General features: G+C 37.4%; 1 long non-coding RNA gene across 5 annotated transcripts in view; it reads right to left on the reverse strand.

Annotated features, from left to right (window-relative positions):
* The window catches only part of LOC102176916, a 673,837-nt gene that overhangs the window by 457,482 nt on the left and 203,272 nt on the right, over positions 1-13,083 (reverse strand). For 2 of the 5 annotated variants that reach the window (XR_001918463.1, XR_001918465.1), the window contains exon 1: positions 748-1,204. The exons of the other annotated variants lie outside the window; for them this stretch is intronic. This is a non-coding gene — a long non-coding RNA (uncharacterized LOC102176916). Of the gene's footprint in view, positions 1-747; positions 1,205-13,083 lie in introns of those variants that run through there. 5 annotated transcript variants of the gene reach the window in all.

The raw sequence follows: 13,083 nt of genomic DNA on the forward strand, positions 1-13,083 counted from the left end.
AAAATTCCTCAGCATTGTTTCATGATAATTAAAAAAAAAAAAAAAACTGCCAAGTTTCTGCCATGAAATGTGAGCAAACCAGGCAAAAAGAAACAAAAGAAGTTTGCACGTTGCTTCTCAAAAGAAGCTTACAAAATCTTTTGCCGGGAATAACAGGCATAAACTAAAAGGAGTCTGTTGGAATCATAACACACTTACTTTTTAATATGTAAAGATGCACTTTACCCCCCATTTTAGATTAAAAATCAGAGGACACCCCAGTGAGTCTCACTGGCAGTCAGATAACACACAGGCCCTGACCCTTTAACTCGCTGGAATTCTCACACAAAGCTCTCTTCACACAGACTGTGCTATATATTCCTGAGATAAGGTGGCAAAACGTGAAGCCGGGGAGAAGTGACACAAAGTTGGACTAAATGAAATGTTTACATGTATTCTGTCACACCACGGTTCCTTCATTACCTATTCCACACATGCTTTGCCTAAAACAATATTTATTCAGGTTGAAGAGAAGCATGATTTAAACAAAAGGACAATTTTAAGAAACAGGACATGCAAGACAATACAAATAGTGTATTTCTCTGTGAGCACTGCCAAGTTTAATGTGAGATCAAGCAGAAACAAAACCAGATCGCCTACGAACTTTTAAGAAATGCTCCTGCTATATTTTTCCCTCAAAGGACAAACGATTTCTTGTTTTACAGCATAGAAAGTATATTTTAAATAGTATCTTAAATCTGCACTCACCATGAGAAAGCAACGGTTGCGCAGCGTTAAAGTGTGCTATTTTCTGCCCCTGTTCCATTTCAGTTTTGCCTATAGTTGTCCAACACCCAATAGCCCAGAGCTGCCACCCAGAGGCCCCTTCCACGAGCTGGCTTATTTGCCTGTCAATCTGAGTCTCGGCTTCTGTGTTATGCGGCTGTGCACTTTGCTGAAGTTCTAATATAATTTCCATACGCTTCCCACCGCCTGAAGTAGGTAATTTGTTCTTTCAGTTCAATAAATACTCAAATCACTTTTCGGGTAACTCTCTGAGCTCAGGCTTTAAGTTGTTCACCTTCAAGTGAGAGAGTTCTTGGTAAGAAGTGGGTGGAGAGAAGTTAAGCTCACTACAGGGAACTCAAATGTAATCAGAACGCAGAGAAACTTCCTCTCTTTTTTTCCTTCCTTGCCAGTCTGAGCCGCTAGTGCCTCTTTCACAGAACTTAGGAATGTAAAGGGAGGACGCAAAGAGGCCCCTCCAGACAAGCCTTTCTCAATCAATTAGCTTGCAGCCATTACTTGTGACCTTAGGTCACACAGCATAAGTGTGTGGGGTGTGCCTTCGGGGGTCCCAGGTCTATTTATTACAGCTAAGATAACCAAAACCAAGCAGACACTACTATCTAGAAATACTTTAAAGAAAAAATATGCTAAAGAAATGAAATAGACTAAAGGTAAATAAATATTCCAAGTTTCTTTTTTCAGGAACAACTCATAATTCAGTCAAAGATTTTTTTTTTTTTTCTATTAAGAAGTCCAAGACAATGTATTTTTTCCATGTTGGGTCAAATTTTATAACAAAGCAAAGAAGTATTTCTTTTATATTAAATTCCAAGCTGGGAATATAGAAATGACAAAATAACTTATGCATTGTATAGTCACAGATATCACTTAATAACTTTGGTTCTTAGGTTTTTTTGTTTTAGCTTCATTCTCTTTAAAGATACTGACTTATTATATCTAATCGCAAAGTTAAACAACTATAAACAAAGTTCTCTAAGCTTAGGGAAATTGCAATCATACCACTTTGGGAGATAGGAATAGTTACTTTAAACTCTTTCAATATTACATATTATCTTAACGTCACAATTTCTCTTATTCTCATAACTACTTTAATTAAATTTTGTTTTGTTCTCTAGTTAAGACAAATGCTTCCTCTCTTTAAAATACACATAAAAGTGAGAGTTCAAAATTGCAGAAAACAAGTGAAACACTAAAGAGAAAAGTAACCTTTTAAACCTGCAGGTTTGTTTGAACTTCATACATTGTTTGCATATTCTTCAAAGAAAAACACTTTAAAAATAATAGCCACCATCATCATCAATAAGATAATGACACAAAAATATGATGGAATTTTATTTCAAATCAAATCTATGCTTTTGAATACTCTAATCCAATTAAAGGGTTGTATAGCATTTTATTGCAATTATATAGACAATAACCAGCCCCCCAATGCATGCATGCCTGCTCAGTTGCTTTAGTCATGTCGGACTCTGCGACCCTAGGGCCTAGCCAGCCAGGCTCCTCTGTCCATGGGATTCTCCAGGCAAGAATACTGGAGTGGGTTGCCATGCCCTCCGCCAGGGGATCTTCCCAACCCAGAGACTGAACCCGCATTTCCTGCGGCTCCTGCATTGCAGGTGGATTCTTTTACTGCTGAGCCACACGGGAAGCCTAAGCACCTCCCTAGCCATCATTAAAACAATGAATCTGCCACATCCACATTTCTCTCCCCCTGTTTACTTGGGGAAGCCACAGAACATCATCTGGTGCAACTTCCTATAGGAATGGTAATATCACATCTGCATGCTGAACTTGGCATTTCCATCCCATTAACCTTTAGCTGGCCAATGGCATTATCTTCAAACTGGACATCATCTTACTAAAATAAGACAAATCAAAAATCCAAGAATGAATAAAGCAGGTGAGAGAAATAGGATCAGATAATAGTATCTAGTGGATAGGATCAATTTTGACAAATGTGGTAATAGAGAATTTAGTAATTAAGGTGTTAAAATTAATTATGAATGGAGGTTAGGGCAGAAATGAATTTCCATTTTTTTCCAATGTTCAATAGGAGTCATTGATAGATTTAATTTAACATTGCCTCTAAGTTTAAAAAAAAAAATCAGTTAATACCAATATCAAATCACTATGCTGTATCCCAAACTAATAGAATGTTATATGTCAACTATATCTCAAAAAAAAAATCAAACTTCCCCTTAAAAATTTTCCCCTGTAGTAACAGTAAAAAATAAAACTAAATTTAAAAGTTAGATAATAATAGAAATAACAATGACAGTAATAATAAAGTCTTGGCACCTTTTAGTGATTCAGTTGTAACAATTTTATATGTTGAAACCACATATTATTCCAAAGTATTTGAGTATATGTAGGCAATAGAGATGCGGAAAATCAAGAATTCTAACTACTAAAAAAAAAGAATTATTAACTATTGCTTGAAAGTTGCCTAGTTTTCAGAAATTCCATGATTTAACACCACCTTATAATTCTATATTCCATTTTCATCTGTTATAAAGAACAAGTTTTGTGTTCTTGTTCTCTTATTAAAAACTAACAACTAGCTCCTAATAGTCAACAAGGTCACCAGTCTTAAACATTAGAAGTTTATAGTCATCACCCCAAGGATCTGGCTTCTTCTGCAGCAATTTCAGCATGCTAAAAACAAAAGATTTTATGATAAGTGCAGAAGGATTGCTAATAACCTACATAAAACGAAATATACACCACCATTTAAAAGAACTTTACTGAATTCATAGTCTAGGATATTTTCTTATGGCCAGTTGGCTAAAACAAACATAGACATATTTTAATTACAAACAGATTATGAAAGAATCTACTTTGCGAAATGTGGTCTCTTTCATCAAAAAGATTACTACTAGGATAGTATTGGAAATAGTTTTTCAGTTTGTTCCCCCTCCCCCTCAGTTCCATCTAAGTTTTATAGAGAAAAAGTCTACTACTCTATAGGCCATGGTAATTTAAACAAAAACTCTAGATAATTTTTGCTAAATTCAACTAATTTGAAAAGAGATTTAATAGTTTAGGTAGCTTTACCACCAGATATTTGTATTTACAGATATGAAGTTAGAATACATAACAAAAACAAATATAATTTTAAATTATCTTTCAGTTAATTAAAAAGACATTCAAAATGATAAGAGTATGATATTTCTATATGAAGTTATAAGGAAAATTTCTAAGCATTGTATAATAATGACAAAATATTAGTGACATTATGTGGTATTGAAATTTCCCATAATAATTTTATTCTATATCTATACATTTTTCCCTGCAATGCTTTGGAAGGTAGTCACTTTTGGATAGAGGAACAGATGAATTAAAATGAAAGGCTTATAAAACGTTACTATCAAATTGCCAGTTTTCTATAACACCTGCCATAATAAGTTGATTTCAACCAATTTTCTACTGAAAAACCTAAACAGAAAAACACATCTTATAACAACCCTAAAAACTAAGTTTAAAGAGACTAGTTATTTACCATTGTTCTAAAGCTAATGCTATTGGACTAAGAAAAAAACATTGGGTGGTCTATGCAGATAGACAGACTAGTCCTAGTCATCTCTCTGAAAGTCAAGAAAGTATTTCAACATTTCTTGATAAACTGTATTCTGATTAATGGATCCTCTCCCCCTGCCAAAACGTGGATTGTCGTGATTTTATTGGGTATCAATAGAAAGTGCTGCTTCTTGGGATAAAGGCATATCCTCACAGTACCATCTTTTCCTATTGTGACATTAGTATTTGAAAATCGGAGAGGAGAGAGAGAAGATTACCATGTGATATCTTATACCCTAAAATTTGGTTAAAGCAATGTAGATGGTAGCAGAAGTAGGAAGACAGTGGAGAAAGGCACATGTTAGGAATTGCAACTTTTCCTGCTTATGAAACAACAAGGTTTGAAATAGAGGAGACAGTCTTTACATTTTAGAGAGTGAAATTACACTCCATGTATGCTTCTTGGAGATCTGCACATCGAGCTGTCAACCAGCAGGGGTGACAAGAAGGGGATTTCACCACCAAGAAATGGATGGTAAGAAAACAACATGTGTCATCTGAGTATACACATGATATTGGATAAGCTAATTTAATGCTAAACAAATAGAAAACAAATATAAAGTGTATAAAAATATGATGGAGAAATATATTAAAATAAAATATATAAGTATATATTTTAGAATATGATGGAGAAAATGGGAAAAGAGCATTACCAAAAGAAGGGCAATAACTGAACATATCCTATATTAAAACAGGAATTTTAAGCAAAATTCTTGAAGACATGATCTCAATCCCTATAATGTAAGAAGGAAGTGGCTCAAAATAAAAATAAAGAAAATACAATGGAAATGCACATTTTAAAAAAGAAAAGAGAATAGTAGATATTAAGAAAAAAAAATGAAGTGAAAATAAGAAATGACACTCCAAGGACTTCCCAGATGGCCCAGTGTTTAAGACTCCATGCTCCCAAGACAAGAAGCTGGGATTTGATCCCTGGTCAGGGAACTAGATCACATGTGCCGAAACTAGGAGTTCATATGCCGCAACTAAAGAGGCTGCTTGCCACAACGAAGACCAGCAGAGCCAAAGAAATAAATATTAAAAAAAAAAGACTCTCCAAACAAGTCACTGAAATAAGGATGACAAATTTAAAAAAAATAGGGAGACAAGTTTGAAATTTATAGCAACAGTGTAGGTGAGCTCACTGAAAGAAATCCTAAAATAATCGATTCCACTCATTTTATCTAAGATGTCATAAAACATAAGGAAAAATTGAGAGAATGCTATGAAAAAGGGAAAATACCTATAAGAATATGAAAAGTTTCAACATAATGCATACAAACTCTGGCATATTCTTTGAAAGAAACAAACACCTTGATGAAAAATATAAAAGGAACAGATAATTCAAAAAAGAGATAAAAGAAATAAAAACTAAAGTAATATTGAAATATAGTACATGATTTCCTATTGTTTGACAATTTTAAAAGTAATATTCTAAGTGGGTTATTCTATGCTTATGAGTATATAAATTGGAACAAGCTTTGTGGAAAGCAACTAGCTTACAAGCAAAAAGACTCCTGCGTTTTTTCTTTTTATTTATCTATTTATTAAACAGATATTTCTCCATCACTTACTATGTGCCAGGCATTGTTTGAGGCAGTGGGGATAAAGTATTTAACAAAACAGAATCTCTGTTCTCATTTAGCTCAGACTCTAGGGGGTAAAGGGAGAAAAGAAACAAGTGAACATAGCATATTAGGTACTGCTGGACACTAAGATGAAAGCAATGTGGGCCAAAGGGATAATGAATGAATTTGGAGACAGTGGACATTATATGTTATATAGGTGCTCAGGGAAATATATCTCTGGTATGATAGTGTTAGAGCAGTAACTGAAGCACAGTGTGGAGGTCTATCATGATAACATATAGGAGACAACACTTCCAGAGAGGAATCTGCCAGTGAACAGGCTCTGAGCTGGGGAAGGATTCTCTGTAACACTGAATTAAGAAAGTGCTAAGTCAATGATTCTTTTGTAAGGAAGGCAGACTCTTTTGTTAAGAAACTCCTCAGTGAGACAAACCAATATTTTTATATAAAGTTGTTTATATTGTCTACGAAACTGAGAATGAGTATAACAATTTGTGTTATACAGCCATTTAAAATCATTCTTTTAGGACTTATTATTATTGTCGAGTCACAAAATATGAACCTTAGGTAAAAAAGAGCAGAAATGAAGAAACAAGCTCCAGGTAATATGTGATTCTAATTTTGTGAGATGAGTGTCCTTCAATATAGAAAAAGGATAAGGTATTAAAATGTTGATAGCTACAGTTGTTTCTGTAGGGCAGAGTCATGGATTGCTTCATTTTTTACTTTTTTTTTCTAAATTTCTTTAACTATATTTTCTTTATAACAGAAAAATATTCATTAAGTAAAAGGAGAGGCAGGCATTACTGACTTACGTATACTCTTAATTCCAGCATTCTCTTTATTACAACCCTTGAAGTTTTCAACTTATTTGATTATTTACACTCTGAAATACAATCAGTTAGTACTTTTTGAAAATTAAATGAAAGTTACTCTTACTCTTCCATCTCACTGCTTCTACTCTGTTACTTAACTCTATAGGAAAAATAAATAAATAAATAAAGTATTTTAAATGGAGATCAGTGGAGAAGTAATTCCAGAAAGAATGAAGAGATGGAGCCATAGCAAAAACAACACCAAGTTATGGATGTGACTGGTGATAGAAGCAAGATCTGATGCTGTAAAGAGAAATATTGCATAAGAACCTGGAATGTTAGGTCCATGAATCAAGGCAAATTGGAAGGGGTCAAACAGAGATGGCAAGAGTTAACATTCTAGAAATCAGTGAAATAAAATGGACTGGAATTGGTGAATTTTACTCAGATGACTATTATATCTACTATTGTACCAAAATCAGATAGATTATATTCTTTGTAGCCAAAGACAGAGAAGCTCTAAACAGTCACCAAATCAAGACTGGGAGCAGACTGTGGCTCAGATCATGAACTCCTTATTGCCAAATTCAGACTTAAATTGAAGAAAGTAGGGAAAATCACTAGACCATTCAGTTATGACCTAACAGTTCAGTTCAGTCACTCAGTCACGTCCGACTCTGCGACCCCATGAACTGCAGCACGCCAGGCCTCCCTGTCCATCACCAACTCCCGGAGTTCACTCAGACTCACATCCATTGAGTCAGTGATGCCATCCAGCCATCTCATCCTCTGTCGTCCCCTTCTCCTCCTGCCCCCAATTCCTCCCAGCACCATAGTCTTCTCCAATGAGTCAACTCTTCGCATGAGGTGGCCAAAGTACTGGAGTTTCAGCTTTAGCATCATTCCCTCCAAAGAAATCCCAGGGCTAATCTCCTTCAGAATGGACTGGTTGGATCTCCTTGCAGTCTAAGGGACTCTCAAGAGTCTTCTCTAACACCACAGTTCAAAAGCATCAATTCTTCAGCACTCACCCTTCTTCACAGTCTAACTCTCACATCCATACATGACCACTGGAAAAACAATAGCCTTGACTAGATGGACCTTAGTCAGCAAAGTAATGTCTCTGCTTTTGAATATGCTATCTAGGTTGGTCATAACTTTCCTTCCAAGGAGTAAGCATCTTTTAACTTCATGGCTGCAGTCACCATCTGCAGTGATTCTGGAGCCCCAAAAAATAAAGTCTGACACTGTTTCCCCTATCTATTTCCCATGAAGTGATGGGACCGGATGCCATGATCTTTGTTTTCTGAACGTTGAGCTGTAAGCCAACTTTTTCACTCTCCACTTTCACTTTCATCAAGAGGTGAAAGTTCCTCTTCACTTTCTGCCATAAGGGTGGTGTCATCTGCATATCTGAGGTTATTGATATTTCTCCCGGCAATATTGATTTCAGCTTGTGTTTCTTCCAGCCCAGCGTTTCTCATGATGTACTCTGCATAGAAGTTAAATTAGCAGGGTGACAATATACAGCCTTGATGTACTCCTTTTCCTATTTGGAACCAGTCTGTTGTTCCATGTCCAGTTCTAACTGTTGCTTCCTGACCTGCATACAGATTTCTCAAGAGGCATGTCAGGTGGTCTGGTATTCCCATCTGTTTTGGAATTTTCCACAGTTTATTGTGATCCACACAGTCAAAGGCTTTAGCACAGTCAATAAAGCAGAAATAGATGTTTTTCTGGAACTCTCTTGCTTTTTCCATGATCCAGCCAAATCCCTCACAATTATATAGTGAAAGTGAGAAATACATTTAAGGGATGAGATCTGATAGGGTGCCTGATGAACTATGGATAGAGGTTCATGACATTGTATAGGAGAGAGTTATTAAGACCATCCCCAATGAGAGATAAGAAAGCTTTCCTCAGTGATCAGTGCAAAGAAACAGTGGACAATAGAATGGGAAAGACTAGAGATCTCTTTAAGAAAATTAGAGATACCAAGGGAACATTTCATACAAAGATGGGCTCAATAAAGGACAGAAATGGTATGGACCTAACAGAAGCAGAAGATATTAAGAAGAGGTGGCAAGAATACACAGAAGAACTGTACAAAAAAGATCTTCACGACCCAGATAATCACAATGGTGTGATCACTCACTTAGAGCCAGACATCCTGGAATGTGAAGTCAAGTGGGCCTTAGGAAGCATAGCTACAGACAAAGCTAGTGGAGGTGATGGCATTCCAGTTGAGCTCTTTCAAATCCTAAAAGATGATGCTGTGAAAGTGCTGCACTCAATATGTCAGCAAATCAGGAAAACTCAGTAGTGGCCACAGGACTGGGAAAGGTCAGTTTTCATTCCAATATCTAAGAAAGGCAATGCCAAAGAATGCTCAAACTACCACACAATTGCACTCATCTCACACACTAGTAAAGTAATGCTCAAAACTCCCCAAGTCAGGCTTCAACAATACATGAACCGTGAAATAACAGATGTTCAAGCTGGTTTTAGAAAAGGCAGAGGAACTAGAGATCAAATTGCCAACATCCACTGGATCATGGAAAAAGCAAGAGCATTCCAGAAAAACATCTATTTCTGCTTTATTGACTATGCCAAAGCCTTTGACTGTGTGGATCATAATAAACTGTGGAAAATTTTGAAAGAGATGGGAATACCAGACTACCTGACCTGTCTCTTGAGAAACCTATATGCAGGTCAGGAAGCAACAGTTAGAACTGGACATGGAACAACAGACTGGTTCCAAATAGGAAAGGCGTATATAAAGGCTGTATAATGTCACCCTGCTTATTTAACTTAAATGCAGATTACATCATGAGAAACACTGGGCTGGAAGAAGCACAAGCTGGAATCAAGATTGCCGGGAGAAATATCAATGACTTCAGATATGCAGATGACACCACCCTTATGGCAGAAAGCGAAGAACTAACAGACCTCTCGATGAAAGTGAAAGAGGAGAGTGAAAAAGTTGACTTAAAGCTCAACATTCATAGACTAAGATCATGATATCTGGCTCCATCACTTCATGGCAAATAGATGGGGAAATAGCAGAAACAGTGGCAGACTTTATATTTTGGGGGCTCCAAAATCACTGCAGATGGTAACTTTAGCCATGAAATTAAAAGATGCTTACTCCTTGGAAGAAAATGTATGACCAATCCAGACAGCATATTAAAAAAGCAAAGACATTGCTTTGTCAACAAAGTCCATCTAGTTAAGGCTGTGGTTTTTCCAGTAGTCATGTATGGATGTGAGAGTTGGACTATAACAAAAGCTGAGCGCTGAAGAATTGATACTTTTGAACTGTGGTGTTGGAGAAGACTCTTGAGAGTCCCTTGGACTGCAAGGAAACCCAACCAGTCTATCCTAAAGGAAATCAGTGCTGAATATTCCTGTAAGGACTGATGATGAAGCTGAAACTCCACTATTTTAGCCACCTGATGTGAAGAGCTGACTCATTCAAAAAACCCTAATGCTGGGAGAGACTGAAGGCCAGAGGAGAAGGGGAGAACAGAGGATGAGATTGTTGGGTGGCATCACTGACTCAATTGACATGAGTTTGGGTAAACTCTGGGAGTTGGTGATAGGGAGGCCTGACATGCTGCAGTCCATTGGGTCACAAAGAGTCAGACAAGACTGAGCAACTGAACTGAACTGATATGCAAAATCATGTTCATGTATGGATATACTCTTGCTTTCTCCTTTAAAAGTATATCACAAAAGTCATCTCCTTCATTCAGTGACAATTGTCTTCTCATAGCACCTACTACTTTGACACTTAATTAGATCTTCTTCCCAGACAATCTAAACTATGTCTCATGTCTAAGACCCACTGTCTCTATATGGGTCCCAAAGGATTGTGGGAGCAGCTGGAAAGCAAGAAGAATTGTTGCTATAGTTTAGGATGTGTGAAGCCAATGGGTGAGCAAGTAGGGACTTGAGTGATGTTGCTTGAAAAGAAAATTACAAGAAGAAAAAAGGGAGGAAGGAAAGAAAGAAGAAAGGGAGATAGGAAAGGACAGAGAAAGGAAGGATAGAAACAAGGAAGAAGAAAAGAAAGATAGAAAGAAAACAGAACTCTACACAAATGGGTCATTAATGAAGAGAGAAAGAACAAGGCATTGGAATACAAAAGCAAAATCTCAGGCTCAAGAATGAGTGCAGGTTGGTCAAAAGTAGCCAGTTCGATAACTTTTGTTGTTTCAAGAAAGATGTAAAAAATAAGTCTAGGTGCTATCATTGAAAGGTCTTGTTAAAACAAACAAATAAAAACAAAACAATAACAACAAAAATAAAGCAAGCAAAGGAGGTCAAATATGGAGATTAGAAATAGGAAAAAAGGAGAGAATGCAACATGCAGAGAGACAGAGAGAGAGATGAACTGTATAATCTGAAAAAATTACTGACTAGAATGGGAAGAGAAAGCATGGCTCCAGAAGAAGTGATATCAAATGTGTATGTGTAAGTGTCTCTGTGTTGCTGTATCGGTGTCAGTGAGGCTTTAGAAGAGAATGTGCAAAGTAGTCTAACTGGACTGGAGATGATGGCAAATGGGGTTGAGAAAACTAGAGCGGTTAGAAAGCACGAGATTGATTCAGATCAAAGTAAATAGACTTACAAACTACAGGGGAATGGAGAGAAGTCGCAAATTGGGACAAATCGGGATGGTCACAAACCTCGCATGCCTGCCTGCGTGCGTGCTTAGCCGTTCAGTCGCGCCGGACCCTTTGCCACCCCATGGACTGTAGCTCGCCAGGCTCCTCTGTCCATTGGATTTCCCAGGCAAGAATACTGGAGTGGGGTGCCATTTCCTCCTCCAGGGGATCTTCCTGACCCAGGGATCCAACCCACAACACTAGCGCCACTGGGGTGGGGGTTGGGGGAGAAGCTTAGTGAGAGGTAAAAGCTGAAGCCTGATCCTGTGGGAAACTGAGTAGTGGGCAAGTGCCGAGGTCTTCAAGGGAGGGTCTTCTGAGTGGCCAGGACTGAACTGCTGTCCTTCTCTTCAGATTGTCTGGGATCACACTTGGGATCCTGAGTGGTCCCCGTGCACCCTCAGGTCAGTAGGATCCATCCAGTCAAATCACTGCTCCAGCTCACACAGCTACGTCTGCCTGGGCCCCAGAAACAGACCTAGGATACTAGAGCAGTAACAAGTTCAGGGGAAAAAAAATAGAAACTGTAGGCAGATGTACTCTAGTATATTAAGACCCATGCAGGGTGGCAGTGCTCAGGCACGGACTAGAATCGAGTTGCTATGGAGACAGAGGAATGTCTTTGAGATAAAGCCAGGCTTTCATGAACAAGTCATGAAGAGCAACTTGAGGGTGTGAAAATGCCAGCCTACCTGAAGTTCTTTCTCTGTAGCTTTTCTTGGTTCCTCCTTCTCCTACAGTACCAAGATATTAATTCTAATATGGGTGAAATACTATATCTGCAAACTCTTACATATATATACATATAGAAAACACATGAAGATTACATTCATATATTTTTCTTTATAACTACTCTCAGCCTTCAGACTCGGATATTTGGGACTATCCAGGGGAAATTCTGAGTCAGGGGATATTGTCAAGTGTGGCAAGCCTACCAGAATTAAGGGTGCTAAATTCAAGTTAATATTATACACCACTGGCTCTAAAACCATTGTTATACTGTACCTGAAGCTCTGGTTGCTGTTATTAAAATTTAGACTTGATTTTGATAATCCTGAAGAGTTAATCTTTGGCGACATACTACTATCGTGAGGTCTCTGAGCCTATACCCCAGTGATCAGACCTAAACTTCCAATTAGAAAAGGATATGATGGGCTGTTGAACACAGAGGCAGATAAATTTCTGTGATTCCACTTTTAAAACTTTCAGTAAAGAGCTGTTTTTAGATCCTAACCGCTATTTAATTAGATTGGGGAATTGTTGCCATGTTTGTCATTTTGTCCCCAAATCTTAGCTAAATTAATTAACTTTGAGACTTTTAATTAAAGGAAATTGGTTCTAACTATGGCATATGCTCAAAAAGTTATGTAAATCTCTGAGCTAAAGCACTTTAGAATATACTATTTAGCTCACACACTATAAAGTTTATTCTTTTCCTGCTTTCTTTTTCTCAGAAAACAAAGCTCAAGAAGAAATAGTCAAACATGGCCGGATACTTGTAAATACAGAGAACTATAAAGACCTGCTATGAGGTGCTGTCTTTTTCTTTAACACAGGTCAAAAAGAGAACACATTAGTGTGTTGAACTCCAGTGGGAGCCATGAACAGTATCTCGACTCTTCCCTTCTACTGGCTAGATATGTG

This window comes from Capra hircus, chromosome 1 (genome assembly GCF_001704415.2).
Source record: "Capra hircus breed San Clemente chromosome 1, ASM170441v1, whole genome shotgun sequence".
In the NCBI taxonomy this organism is placed as follows: domain Eukaryota; kingdom Metazoa; phylum Chordata; class Mammalia; order Artiodactyla; family Bovidae; genus Capra; species Capra hircus.